This window comes from Catharus ustulatus, chromosome 2 (assembly GCF_009819885.2).
Source record: "Catharus ustulatus isolate bCatUst1 chromosome 2, bCatUst1.pri.v2, whole genome shotgun sequence".
NCBI lineage: Eukaryota > Metazoa > Chordata > Aves > Passeriformes > Turdidae > Catharus > Catharus ustulatus.
In genome coordinates, this window is record NC_046222.1 from 21,632,243 (window position 1) to 21,645,401 (window position 13,159).

Genomic DNA, 13,159 nt, shown 5'->3' on the forward strand with positions numbered 1-13,159 from the left:
CCTCTTAGCAAAAGTCTATGGTCATGAGTTTTCCACTAGGAGTTGTTCCTCTGTAACCTCAGGTGGGAAACGGCTGATGAGTAGTTGATGTTCCAGCTATATCAGATAACCCTTGTGAGGACTAAGGTGAAATTTTAATGTTGCCATTGTTTAGTTTCCTTTTAATACTCCAGAAGCATTGTGGAAAGTATTCACACACCACCATTCAGCCATTCAGAAGCCAGGTCTGCCATTGCAACTATATTCAGCTGCCCTTTGTGGCATGACAGTGGTGTGGAGAGTACAGAGAAACAATTCAGAAATTATGATGTCAATGTGACCAACAGGAGAGCCACATCCAGCTCCAGACTCCACTCATTAAACTGTCGCCTCTGGGACTTATGACTTTTCCTTAATAAGCTTCAAAGTATTACCATTTTCTTTATGTCAGGCTTCTTCCTCTCATCCTCGCTCCCCCTGGCTTATGTTAATAAAAATATTATTACACAGTGAATAGAGAGTATGTATGTGACTAAAAGCAAGCATTATGGCAAGATATCAAACCTCTCATCATAATAATTAAGTATCAAAAAAGAAAAGGCAAAAATGCATTTTTTGAGATGCATAGGCTGTTTTAGCTACATTTTTCCTCTTCTGACAGAAGCTGTAGGGGCAGGTCTGTGATTCTTCCACAAGCTTGGGGCAGCTGTGGACAGGTCTACTGCAAGCAGGAGCAGCACAGGGCTGCCTGGGGCAGCAGAGTGCTGGGGGATGAAAGGTGCTGATTGCCACAGGACCTGCTTGGCCAGCACAAAAGCTCAGGGTACTGCTGGAGTTGTTGCTGCTGCACTAGTTGGCACTTGTTGTGGACCCTGGTGAATGAGAACAGAGTGTCAGCACATCTGATTCCCATTGTCCTGTTTCTTTCTCCCATCCTTCTGAACCGACACCTGCCTCCCCTGTCAGTGCAGCAACGGTAACTTTACCTGTGCTGCTCAGTTAATTTGTTCAGTAAGGCAAGATGGGGTTACTGCTGTATAAATGCCAGGATATGATTCTTGGAAAACTTTCACTTATTTGAAAGTATTTAAGATTGTTTCCTTAAAATGTAGGACTCTTAAGTTCTAGGAACAAACTAGGAATGACTGAAGATTTGCCACTTATCAGTTATGTGGTCCTATCCACCCCAAACTGCCTCACACAATCACACATGCTCTTCAATTTGCTCCCTAACACGCTTATGTGAAAAGTTATGACAAATGCAAAGACAAGTGATGTCAAAAAACAGTAAACATATAACCTTTTTTAATCAATAAAACCAAAGAGACAATATTTCATTTTTTTTGGTCAAGTTTGCCCTTGGGATAAATATTAAAAAATATTCAAAAAATTTTCAGTGTGGTCATGAAACTGGAAATGTATGTGTTTGAGAAAGTTGCAGTGCTAAAGTGGCTGTAATACAGAATCTCTGATACCTTTTTGATGTTGCTTAACTTTTAGTACTAGTGACTTTTAAGGGATTTAGTTATTTTAAACTGCTCTAAAGGCTTAGGCTGTTTTAAGCAGTTTAACTTACAGTTATGCCAGTTCATAGGGGTGGAGGGATCCCAGTTAAAGCAATGTATGGTCAGGACATGTAAAGACATACAGTTCATTTCTGAGGTATGTTCAACATGTTCAACCAGTCATAATTTTCAGGCCTTTTTTTCCCTGATTTTTTTTTTTTTTTAAATGGAGGACTATCACACATAAACATAGAGACTTTTTGACGCTGAGGTTCAGGGAAAATATTAATTTCCTCAGATATTAATATTAACTCTGGAACTTAAAGGTGAAAATCTGAAGTGATATTTCAGTGCTTTTTTGGCATGTTACTTATTTTGGAGTTTTCACTGCTGTCTTAGTATTTCTCTCTAGGAGTAGATCACTGAAATAGATCCTAGATCCTTAGCAGCGCTTCTTATCTGCTCATTGAAGCGACTATTTGCACACCAGTTCCTCTCCTTTCATCTTGGGGAGCGAGCTCACTGTTCCTATGAAACAAGGCTGAACCTCAAAGATCCAGCAGGCCAGCAGTCTTCCTGGAAGCATTCATGTAGGAGTTAGAGGTAGATGACCATGCATTGCATCCAGAAGAGACACAGGGCAGAGAGAAGGGATAGAGCAGAAAAGAGCTGGACTGGGCAAGGAACACAGAGGGTCCCAAAGTTGGTGACAGTGAGCACAGCTGTGGCTGTGTGTTGGAGAATGTTAGCTTTGCTAATCACTTTCTGCATAGCCTAGCTTTTTCCAGCACAAATTGGTTCTGATTATATTGCATTAAATTCATACCATACCATATACAGTTGTGCTGAAAGGTTTTCTGGAACTCAAGCTACAGGGGAGAATTGCAGCCCTGTGTTTCTTATCTAGTATTGGAGGGGTCACAGATTGGTTTTATCTTCCTATCACAACTCCTCACTCCACCCAAGAGTTTCTTTACTAATTGGCAGTGCCCTCCTCCAAGGAGAGATAGCTCTGCCGTTGATTCAGTTGGAGATGTAAGAATGGACCTTGCTGAGTGAGTATTTCTGTCAGGAAGGTGCTTAACATGTTGGCGCACTGCTAGGAATGTTTCATAAGCAATAACAGTAGTATTGTCTCTCTAGTAAAGATCTTTACAAACACAGGAGAGAGAGGACTAAAACTCTACAGCAGTACTTTCACCTAGAGCAGTTACAGAAAAATCTCTTTTGCTACGGCCACCAGCTCTAACTGTGAAAAGAAAGTGTCTGCCTTTGTGCTGAGGAGGTAATGTTGATGTGTTCCTAATTTTTATATAATACCACAGAAACCCTCAAGATGATAACAAATACAGATGAACAGCAAGAAATAAGAACGTGCTATTGTGTCCCTGCAGCTCCTAATTTAGCTTTTAGAGTATGTTGGGCACAGACACATTAGTCACAGGCACAGATGATTTGGGCTTTGGGTTCTACCTCACCTCTGTCATTTTAGGATGAGACTCAGACCATTCCCTTATTCCCCTTTCACCCACCGTTCCAAGTTTTTTGGCATCATCATCACTTAACTACAGTAAATTCACGAATACAAGCCGCACTGACTATAAGCCGCATCTCTGGGTGTTGGCAAATATTTTGGTTTTTGTCCATAGATAAGCCGCACACGAATATAAGCCGCTCTGTCGTTCGCAGCGAGGACCCGCGTGCAATTACTAACAGAACCGCGGGAGGGCGGGGTTTACTGGCTGAGCTAAGGCTGTGCAGGCTCGGCCCGCTAGGGGCTGCTGACGGGGCCGGGTGGCCCAGCCCGGTGCTGCCGCTCGGGGCCGGCCGGCGTTGCCACTGGGCTCGGTCACCCCGGGTCAGCGCTGCCCTGCGGTGGCAGGCAGGGACGGAGCTTCCCCCGCTCCTACGGCAGCGGCGGCGGGCGGGGACGGAGCTTTCCCGCGCCCGTGGCGCCGGCGGCGGGCAGGGACGGAGTTTCCCCGCTCCTGCCGCGGCGGCGGCGGGCGGGGACAAAGCACCCCGTCGGCTCCCCGGGCCGCAGCAATGGCAGCGCGGGGCTCCCGTCGGCTCCCCGAGCCGCAGCAATGGCGGCGGGCGCTTCCCCCCCCCCCCCCGGGCCGCAGCAATGGCGGCGCCGGCTTCCCCCCCCCTCCCCGGGCCACGGCAATGGCAGCACCTGCTTCCCCCCCCCCTCCCCGGGCCGCAGCAATGGCGGCGCCGGCTTCCCCCCACCTCCCTGGGCCGCAGCAATGGCGGCGCCGGCTTCCCCCCCCCTCCCCGGGCCGCAGCAATGGCGGCGCCGGCTTCCCCCCTCTCCTCCCCGGGCCGCGGCAATGGCGGCGCCGGGCCCCCCCCCGTCTCTCCCCTGGGCTGTGGCAGAGGAGGAAAGAGAGCTCTCCTGCCTCTCTCCCCGCCCCCCGTGCTGCCTACAGGGAGCCAGGCTCCACCCGCAGTGCAACAAAGTAGCGATTTGTAACAATCGCAAAATGCCGACTTTGCAGCTGCTCGGCTCAGCACTCTGGCAGGCACTTCTGAGGTTGTATTAGCCGCTCCTGATTATTAGCCGCATTTCCGGTTTAGGAGCAAAATCTTAGTCAAATTGGTGCGGCTTGTATTCGTGAAATTACTGTACTTTATATTACAAATACCTGACCAACTGCTTTATTGTGCCCATGTGACTCATTAGAAACTGTATAACAGGAGGATAAAGTAGACTCTCCAAAAACACATTGAAAATTTCAGCAAGTCAGAGAGCTCAACCAGCTTTTCCCGAGTTCCAGACTTTCTGTAAGCCACGGGACTTCAACAGAGGAGGTCTGCATTCTCCTAACAAGCTTGTCAACACACCTACTTAAAATCTCCATGACAAAAGCACACGCAGAAATCGGACCTTTTGCACTAGATCAGAATTCAGGAAAAAAACCCGAAAATATTAACTCTTTAAATCTCAAATATTAATTGTTCTGTATTGCCTCCCTTTATTGTCAAGAGCTCTGGATTGCATATCCAGGTTTACTGCAGCCAGTTATGGAGAAAAATGCAGGAACAATCTGACAACATCCAGCAATTTTGCAAGAAGTCACAAAATAGCTCACAGAAAGGACAGAGAAGAGACAAACTGCATATTTGTAGCCTGGCTCAAACTTTCCTAAAGAGCTAATATGTGAGAGAGATCAGAAATTTAAACTACCCTGTTCTGCTGGTTCCTAATTGCCCCCACAATATCCCTAATCATGGGAAGTCACGTAGGAACAAAAAAAGGAACACATAAAACTGTACCTGGAATTGCAGAACAAAAATGAAAAGCATGGCCTCCAGAGAATCCAGGGAAAAATGCCTGTGCAATTACTGTGAAACATGAAAATGTAAAGCTCAGAAAAGATTTTTCTGCTGTTATTTGAGACAATAGAGACATAGTAAATAAAGGGTTTCCATCAAAAGGTGAATAAGTAAGACCACTGTCAAAGAAAAACATACCAGAACCATAGCCGAACCTTCACTTGCTTTGTGACATCAGCCTGTCTTTATAAAGCTGTGAAGCGATGAGCTCAGCATAGTGTTTGGGCTTTACTTTCTTTCACACAAGAGCCTGGAGAAAGTGTCTATTCAAAGGCACTGGTGTAAGGTTAGTGGTCTCCCAAACAATTTCTCTTACCACCAAGAGAAAAGATGGAGAAAAAGAATCAGTCTAAGGGACTGGAATGAAAAAAGTAAGGGAAGTCAAAACTAGGTCTGGCAGTCAGGAGAGTCCTGAAGGAGATGCAAGGATTTATCCCAATGCTGGAACAAATTCTTGTGGACATGAATATCTGTTATTCACCCTTGGGATGAAAGTGTGGAAGCTGCAATAATTCTCCAAGACAAAGAAAGTGATCTCGACATCAAAAGAGTTTTCTAATTGAAACTTGGACTGAGACAAGACAAAAGGGTAGGCTTGTTCTTAGCTTGTCCTTAGGAGGAGATTGAAAAGGTGACTAAAACAAAATTAAGGCGTTCTTCCTCTTCAAAGAATTAAATAGGCTTGAAGAAATTTGCTAAATATAAATATAGAAGACTTACAGATCAGGGGGGTATTTTTTGTCCATGTCTGCATCTGAAACTAGATGACCTCTCTGGTTGAACTTTTGCTTCTTATTTCCAAGGACAGGACATTTCCTGACCAAAAGATGAACATTTTCCAGTGTAGTAAGCTGTGTTCTGCCCTCAGAGCTATTGAATTTGCAGTCAATTTAAATCTAATGTGAAAATTGAAAAAGAGAGACCAGCTGTGATTTTCATGAAGCTAATCTCCTTTCTAACAGGGATACTTAATAATTCTCAAAAATATCCCTTGAATTCCTTTACTTCTCTCCCTGCAGACATCAGGCAGGACTTCTCTCTAAGCCTCTTGGATGAATTTTGGAAGCATATCCTCTATTATTAGCAGATACATGTCACCAGGTTAATGGGAGGTAGTGAGAAGAGAGAACAAACTAAAACAGACCTGAGTGCCAGGGACTAGTCCCACAGGGAACTGTGGAAGATCTATGCAACAAATCACATCACAAGAAGCAAAATCAAATGTTTACCTCCCCCTCAGTTTAATGCTTTCAGCTACAGGGAAACAAAGCAGAAGAGAAATCAGGAATAAAATCCAGTCATCCACATGCTATTGATTGGTTTCACCTGCTCTTGGGTGCACAGGTTGATACAGCTGTGAGATGCTGCTGCATTGTCTCAGAGGGACAAGTATTGCTGGCAGAAGTTTTGTGCCAGCTAAATAGGTAAGTGCAGCTATAATGGACTATAGGTTTTTTCTTCAGGAATTCCATTTTATGGAAGATTACAAATTGCTTCTATTGACCACTTTTATTGAATGAGGAAGAACTCTGAAAAAAATAATTCCTTTTATATCCTAGACTTGCCAGACAGAAAGAGTTAGAGCATGTGATTTCTAAGAGTTGGTCTCAGTAAGCTGGCCTAGCACATCATCATGCCACGGAGACATGCAGTGTAATAATACTGTGCTGAGAGTATTGGGGAGAAATACATCCAGGGGAAATAGCAATTGTACCTTCAGTGCAGGATTCAGCTTGTGGGCAGGGTACCAGGTGCAGAAATCCACATGGAATGAGGACAATAAGGATCAGCGTGTTTGCCTATTCAATCCATGTCTGTGTCAGATGGTAAGTCCAATTCCAGGGCCAGGGTGAATGCACCGTGGCTGCATGATGCTCAGTGTTGAAATGGTACATACTTCCTCTGCTGTGTCAAATGCTTTTTAAAGAAGTGAAGGGACACTCTGTTCTGGCAGATTGTATATCATGCACAGTCTGTCTGTGCTTCACTGACTTCGTGATGAGTCAAGTGTGGTCTGTCCTTCCACAGCTGGTGTAAGTCCTCTATATGAATTTAATGGTTCCTAACAGTGCTAAATCCTGTGAGCCTTGGCTGAAAAGTCTATTAAAATGTGATTGTGTGCCTACATCTGATCCAGATGAGATCTGCTCTGCCTGGACCCATTAGTGTGCAGGCATCTATCAGTGGTTTCAGGATCAGCATTCATGTTCATCCCTTGCCTGTGCAGAGTGTAGTTCCTCAGACAAAACACTTTGTGATCCTGCAGCTGGAGATCATATCATATTGCCTTACCACCAGCAGGGCACAAAGGTTTCATAGGCAATTTTAATCCTGGCTTTTCCTATCCGTGAGTGAATGATTTTGTCCCTTTGGTGATGTTCTTTTTATGTGTCATATGACCATAAGTCTACATTGTGAGCATTTTCCTTGCAATATTTGGATATTTTGTCTGTAACTCTTCAACAGTGTGCTTTTGTGTCTTCCTTTGTAGAAGTTTCGCTACTGCTCAGTTTATAATCTTTAGCAATCAATTCTGCTATGAAACAAAGCAGTCTAAGATATGATTGCTTAAGCATCTACAATAATGAGACTAAATGTTTTGGCATTGAGGAGCTGCCATAAACAGAGCTTCTTTTGTGATGTGTTCCTACTGGAAGTTATTGAAATCTCCTATCAGTATTTTTTGTTAAGTTTTAAAACATACTGCTTCCTTTATTACCTGCATCCCTAGCGATTCTCTCTGTCATTCAACAAATTAATAACACAGCTGTGTTAGAAGCCAGTTTTGCATGTGAACTTGAGGGTGACTTTCACCAGAATGCAATTCAGCCACGTGCTGCACCAGGTGTTTGAGCCAGCCTGGGACAAACACTGAGCTGGTTTGTTACAGAGCTCTTGGAAGTGAGGCTGCTTTTGTGCCTCTGCCAGGTAAGAACAAGCAGCCTTCCTTGCTGTGAGGCTGCTCACCATGGGCTGCTGATGGCTGTCGTCCCATTAGGAGCTACAGCAGATAACCTGCTTTCTAAATGAGAGCTTGTCCTTGGTAAAATCAAAACCCTTCACATTGCAAATGGAGCATGCTTTTAAATAAATGTAGTGCCTCTCTAGAGCAGTGTCAGGTTTTTCAGCAACTTAGCACAAGTGAATTTAGCTACCCTAAGAGGAACAGAAATGGAGATAAAATCATAGAATGGTGTGGTTGTAAGGGACCTTAAAAATCATCAAATTCCAACCACCTCACCATGGGCAGGGACATCTTCTACTAGACCAGGTCAAAGCTCCATCCAACCTGCCCTTGGACACTTGCAGGGGTGGGGCAGACACAGCTTCTCTGGGCAACCTCTTCCAGTGTTTTACCATCCTCACAGTAAAGAATTTCTTCCTATCACCTAATCTAAACTTACTGTCTGTCAGTTTAATGCCGTTCCCTCTTTTCCTACCACTACATGCCTTTGTGAAATGTCCCTCTCCAGCTCTCTTGTAGGTTCCCTTCAGGTACTGGCAGGGACTCTAAGGTCTCCCTGAAGCATTCTCTTCCCCAGGATGAACAACCCCAACTCTCTCAGTCTGTCTTTATAAGAGCAGTGCTTCACCCTCTCTGGTCATCCTTCAAGCTAGTAGCCTGCTCTAGACTTGCTCCAGCAGTTCCATGTCCTTCTTAACTTGGGGACCCAGAGCTGGATGCAGCACTCCAGGTGGGGTCTCACCAAAGCAGAGCAGCGGGGTAGATTCCCCCCCTCACCGTACTGGCCACAGCGCTTTGAATGCAGCTCAGGATACATTTGGCCTTTTTGGGCTGCCAGTGTATGTTGCTGGGTCATGTCCAGCTTCTCATTCACCAACAGGCCTCCTTTGATCTATGATCCTGAGGTCTGCTCCTGTGACAGAACATGGAAGGAAGGGATGGGGTACAGGTGGAAGAGCAGTGGTGGTGACCCTGTGTAGAGATCAGAGGAGCAAGGAGAGATCATGCTGTTAGCCCTGATGTTGGAAATAGCAGCTGTCCCATATATGCTGTCCCCAGTCAGAGGTGGAGGCAGCAGAAGACTGTGTAACTCTCCAGCACCCCAGAAGAGACAAAATGGGCAGTTTGGTCATATCTAGCTTGTGTGCTTTGGCTTCCTGCTCTGGGAAGTTAGTAGTTTCATTAATTCCTAAAGCCAGCCCTGCATCTGTTTAAATATGGCCTGAATTTTTTCTCTTTATGTTTGCATTGCACTACTTTTTCCTTTTCTCAGCTACAATCCTGCCCATTCTTGTTTTCATTGGGAGGGAAAGATCTAACCAGCACTCTTTTGTAACAGGGATGCTCTTTTATTTCAAATGTTAGCAGTCTGTGTGATTGTGCTGAGCATCTTTGTTTCCTTCTCCAGCTGCCCTCCTCTGCAGGGTGGGCTATTGCAAACGTGTCAGATCTAGCGCTAACATGGTGGAGTCTCACATTAAGCAGATGAAAAGACAATAAACATCCCCCCAAATTGTCAATGAGGGTAAATATTAGCTTCATTAGTGAGACTTCTCTCTCTTTCATGCCAGCACATAATGTTTGTAATAGCATCTTTAGTTTTTGTCTGCAGCATGCTGAGGGTATGCTGACTGGGAAACTACCCCTGTGCCCACATTCATCCAGGAGAGCAAGGGGGGCATTTTTCTCTGTGTTGCAGCCAAACCTACTTTCTTCCAGCACAACAAAAACCTGCTACACAACTTCATGTTAGAGGTGTTGGGGGGGGGTAGCAACGTAGGAAAAGATGGAAGCGCGGCCAGAAGGCTGGTGCCTCAGATACTCTTGGCATGGAAGCAGTAGCTGTGTTTCAAGAGCAACAGAAAAGCACATGAAAACTAAGCAGCTTCTCTTTTGTCCCTAGCAGGACACCAACATCAACTCTAATCCAGAGAATGTGATGGAGTACAGCCACAGTTTTGTGTGGGCTCTGGGGACCTGCCAGCTGTACACAGCTGGGAGCCAAGGTAGTACATCTACAGTGAGGCAATGTGGGCATCAGCCAGAGGGAGGTCATGAACAGAAAGGAATCAGCAGGTGGAAGCAGAAAGAGTATCATATGTTGGGAAAATGGTGGATACTCAGGAATACTTGTCCTGGGAATAGTTCTAGCCTATTAAGGGCATTGACTTTGAGATTGCAGTGCCTTCTGTGATCCAAGGGTTAGAATGAATATTAAGCTCAGCAAGCACAGCAATAAAATGGGGAAGCCAAGTGAGCTTGCAGAGTAAAACCCAGGAGATGGTTTAACTGTATGATAGGTTTGTATAGACAGGCTGCTTAGTAAATTGCTAGGCCCTGCTGTTGAACATGAGTTGCAAAGCTTTAAAATGTACTCTTCTACTCTCTTTCCATTTTCTGACACACAAAGTATGTGTGGAAGGCTTGTTTGAATCCCATAGAAGGCTGGAAGGTGTTTCTGTTCCTCTGAAAGCACAACAGGGGAAAATTTGCTGCTGCAAGTTGTGGATAGGATTGGGGAAGTGTCCCTGCTGCTCTCATACACTCTACTGTGCAAAGAGTTCCCACATGAAGGGTGCTTGCATGCAGGGAGAGAATGTGGAATACCTTGGGGACTGAAAATTAATTCCTCAATCTTTATAGACATAGGCTCTGATCACAGAAAGTTGAGTATCCATGCAGACATTTTCACCAGTTCCACTGTACCAGTTTAGTGACACATCTGAGATTTCCTCAACTGAAAGAGCCCTCTGAAAATCAAGAGGTGACCCAGCCCTTGCACAGTTTTAAAACTAAACTTTGGAAATTACTTGAACATTTCTTTGCAAGATTTTAAGCCTAGATAGTGCAATTTTCTTGTGGTAGCAGAGGCAAAGGAAAAAAAAAAGGGAAGGGAAGAAAGCAGAGGTGGATCACCTCTGTGTGTATGTGTGTGTGTGCATACTACCTTTAAAAGGCCTAGCTCAAGCATTTGAGTGTCATGGTTTCTCTTCTCTTTAGGAAACAGAATAGAAACTTCCATGAGCTGCCAACTATTGATAATATACCTAGGTGGGAAAAATACCAGCTGGATTTGTACTAGTTACTTCCTCATTGTGATTTCACACAAGCAGGGCAAAACCACGCCTGGAGTTGAGAGAGTCACCATATCTTAAAATTTTACTCTCTGCCAGTAACTTGCTCTTTTCCTGTGGACAAGTTATTCATTTTTTCTGTGACTGGGAGGGTGACTTGATGACACAGAGTCTTCTTTGGTAATTCAAGCTTTAGGTATTGCTACGTCACTTCCCATCATCATCATCACCCTCTCCTTTTGCTTCTTCCACAGCTCATTCCTGCTCCTCTGACACTGCATGTTACCACTATGCTCATCATTAGTCAATATTTTCCAAGTAGAATTGTCCCTCTGGTAACTTGAGATTATAAAGCAATACATGAATAACAAAAACTCTGCTGGGTTTATTTGTTTTTCAGTTGGAAGCTACTCCTCATGTTTATAAAGTAATGCGCTGCTTTGAGACTCAGCCAGGTGGAAGGTGGCTGTGGCAAAAAGGAGTGAAGATGAGGTAGAAGCAGCAGTTGTTGAAGACTTTGCTGCCATCACATTCTTGATACTGACACACTGTGGCCTCCATTTTAGCATTAAACATAAATGAGAGAAGGTGCTGTGAGTCATCACTAAAGGATGTTTGCAAAGGGTTTTGAGATCCTCACAGTTACCTTGCAAAGAAATGTCCATGAAGAACAAACATCTCTGTTCTTACCCTATGAGATTTTCCAGAAACAAGAATCATTGCAGGTCATGGCTAGTCATGTAAGAATTACATGTTTTGAGAAGAAGGAGGGACGAGTGTTGTTATTTGGCAGATACATTTCTCTTGTCTAATTGCAGGAACGTGGAGGGAAGACTCATAGCTATGGGTTGAGTTTTGACCCTGCTCAGGATGCAGTTGGTTTAGCAATTTTTGTCTAGAAGGCTGTGATTCACAGCAACCAGCTGAAATCTTATAATTCTCCCACTTCACCATAGTTCTTTTTGTCATTCTCTCCCAGCTCAGTTGTCCCACTGATGCTGGTACAAGCATTTATGCTGAATATCAGACAGATATTTGAGGAGAAGGTTATTTTTCATGCTGAGCTAATTCAACAGCCAGATGGTCAAACACCGGGTTCAGTTCAAGCAAGAGTGAGGTGCAGGAGCATGAGTATATGATTAAAGGTGAAGAAAACCAAGGCTTTTTAAGCCGAGTTAATCAGGTGTGGCCCAGCTGACCATGTAGAACACTGCGCATTACACTGGGTAGATGGTTCCCACCAAAAGCTCTGTGTTACAAAAACACTGAGATCCAGATACTGTTGCGTTAAATGTTTTGTACATGACACCAAGGTAGAGTGTATTTAAAAACCTCTAATGTCTCCAAAGACAGCTCTGATGTTGTGGGAAAGGCTGTCATCTGCATAGGACCATTCTGCATCCAGCAGATAACAATTCCTCTGCAGTGACATTGGTGCTGGTTTTTGGGACAATTTGATATGGGAAGTCATTGAGGAGGGAGTTGCTTTGATGACTAAAATGAGTGAGGGAAAAATAAGGAGAAAAGGGGGAAGAGAAGTGAGAATGAGTTGTAGAGGGAGGCTGGTCTGAGGGGATCAGAATGGAGGATGTAGGAGCAAATTGCTATTTAAGAAGAAATACTTGATTTAAAATTGCAGAAATGGATGATACCGTGTGTACAGCTTTGAGTTTGCTGGTGTGATTCTGTCTTTTCCTGCCAGCCTTCAATACAATAGCCCATGCACCCAGCTCTTTGCAGTGCATGTTTTATTTTTCCCTTTTCTTCTCTTTTCCATGCAAGCCCACATGATTCTTGGGTAGAAGACTCCCCATGGCTCTCTCAAGGGAGTCAGTCGGTCTTGCAGAGTTAGTGGTGGGTGTGAGGAATATTTATTTTTAACGAAGCTTTTGGAATTGGAGGAACAAAAGAAAGGGGGACCCACGCAACAGCAAAAGTGTCTTTTATTTTTCTTGTGTGCTGCTGCTGTACACTGCTAACCTGTTACCCCACATATGGCTGTGTTTCAGGAACACCTTTTTCAGGTGTGTTTCAGTTAGCACAACTCTAACACCCTGGTGGGATCCCATGGAATGGGATGCAATAGGCCAGTGTAAAAGTTGTCCTTTAATTACCAGCTCTGTCCTTGCTCTTGGAGTCAGCATACTCTTCAGCCTGGACTCCCCATTTCCATAGAAATGTTAGCCCATTTCTGAATCATTTTACTTGGTGTTTGTTTTGTGTGGCACAGTTTTAAACATTGCAGCCTGCCTCTCCTTTTTTCTCCTTTTGTTGCTTGCTTGCTTTCATTTTGC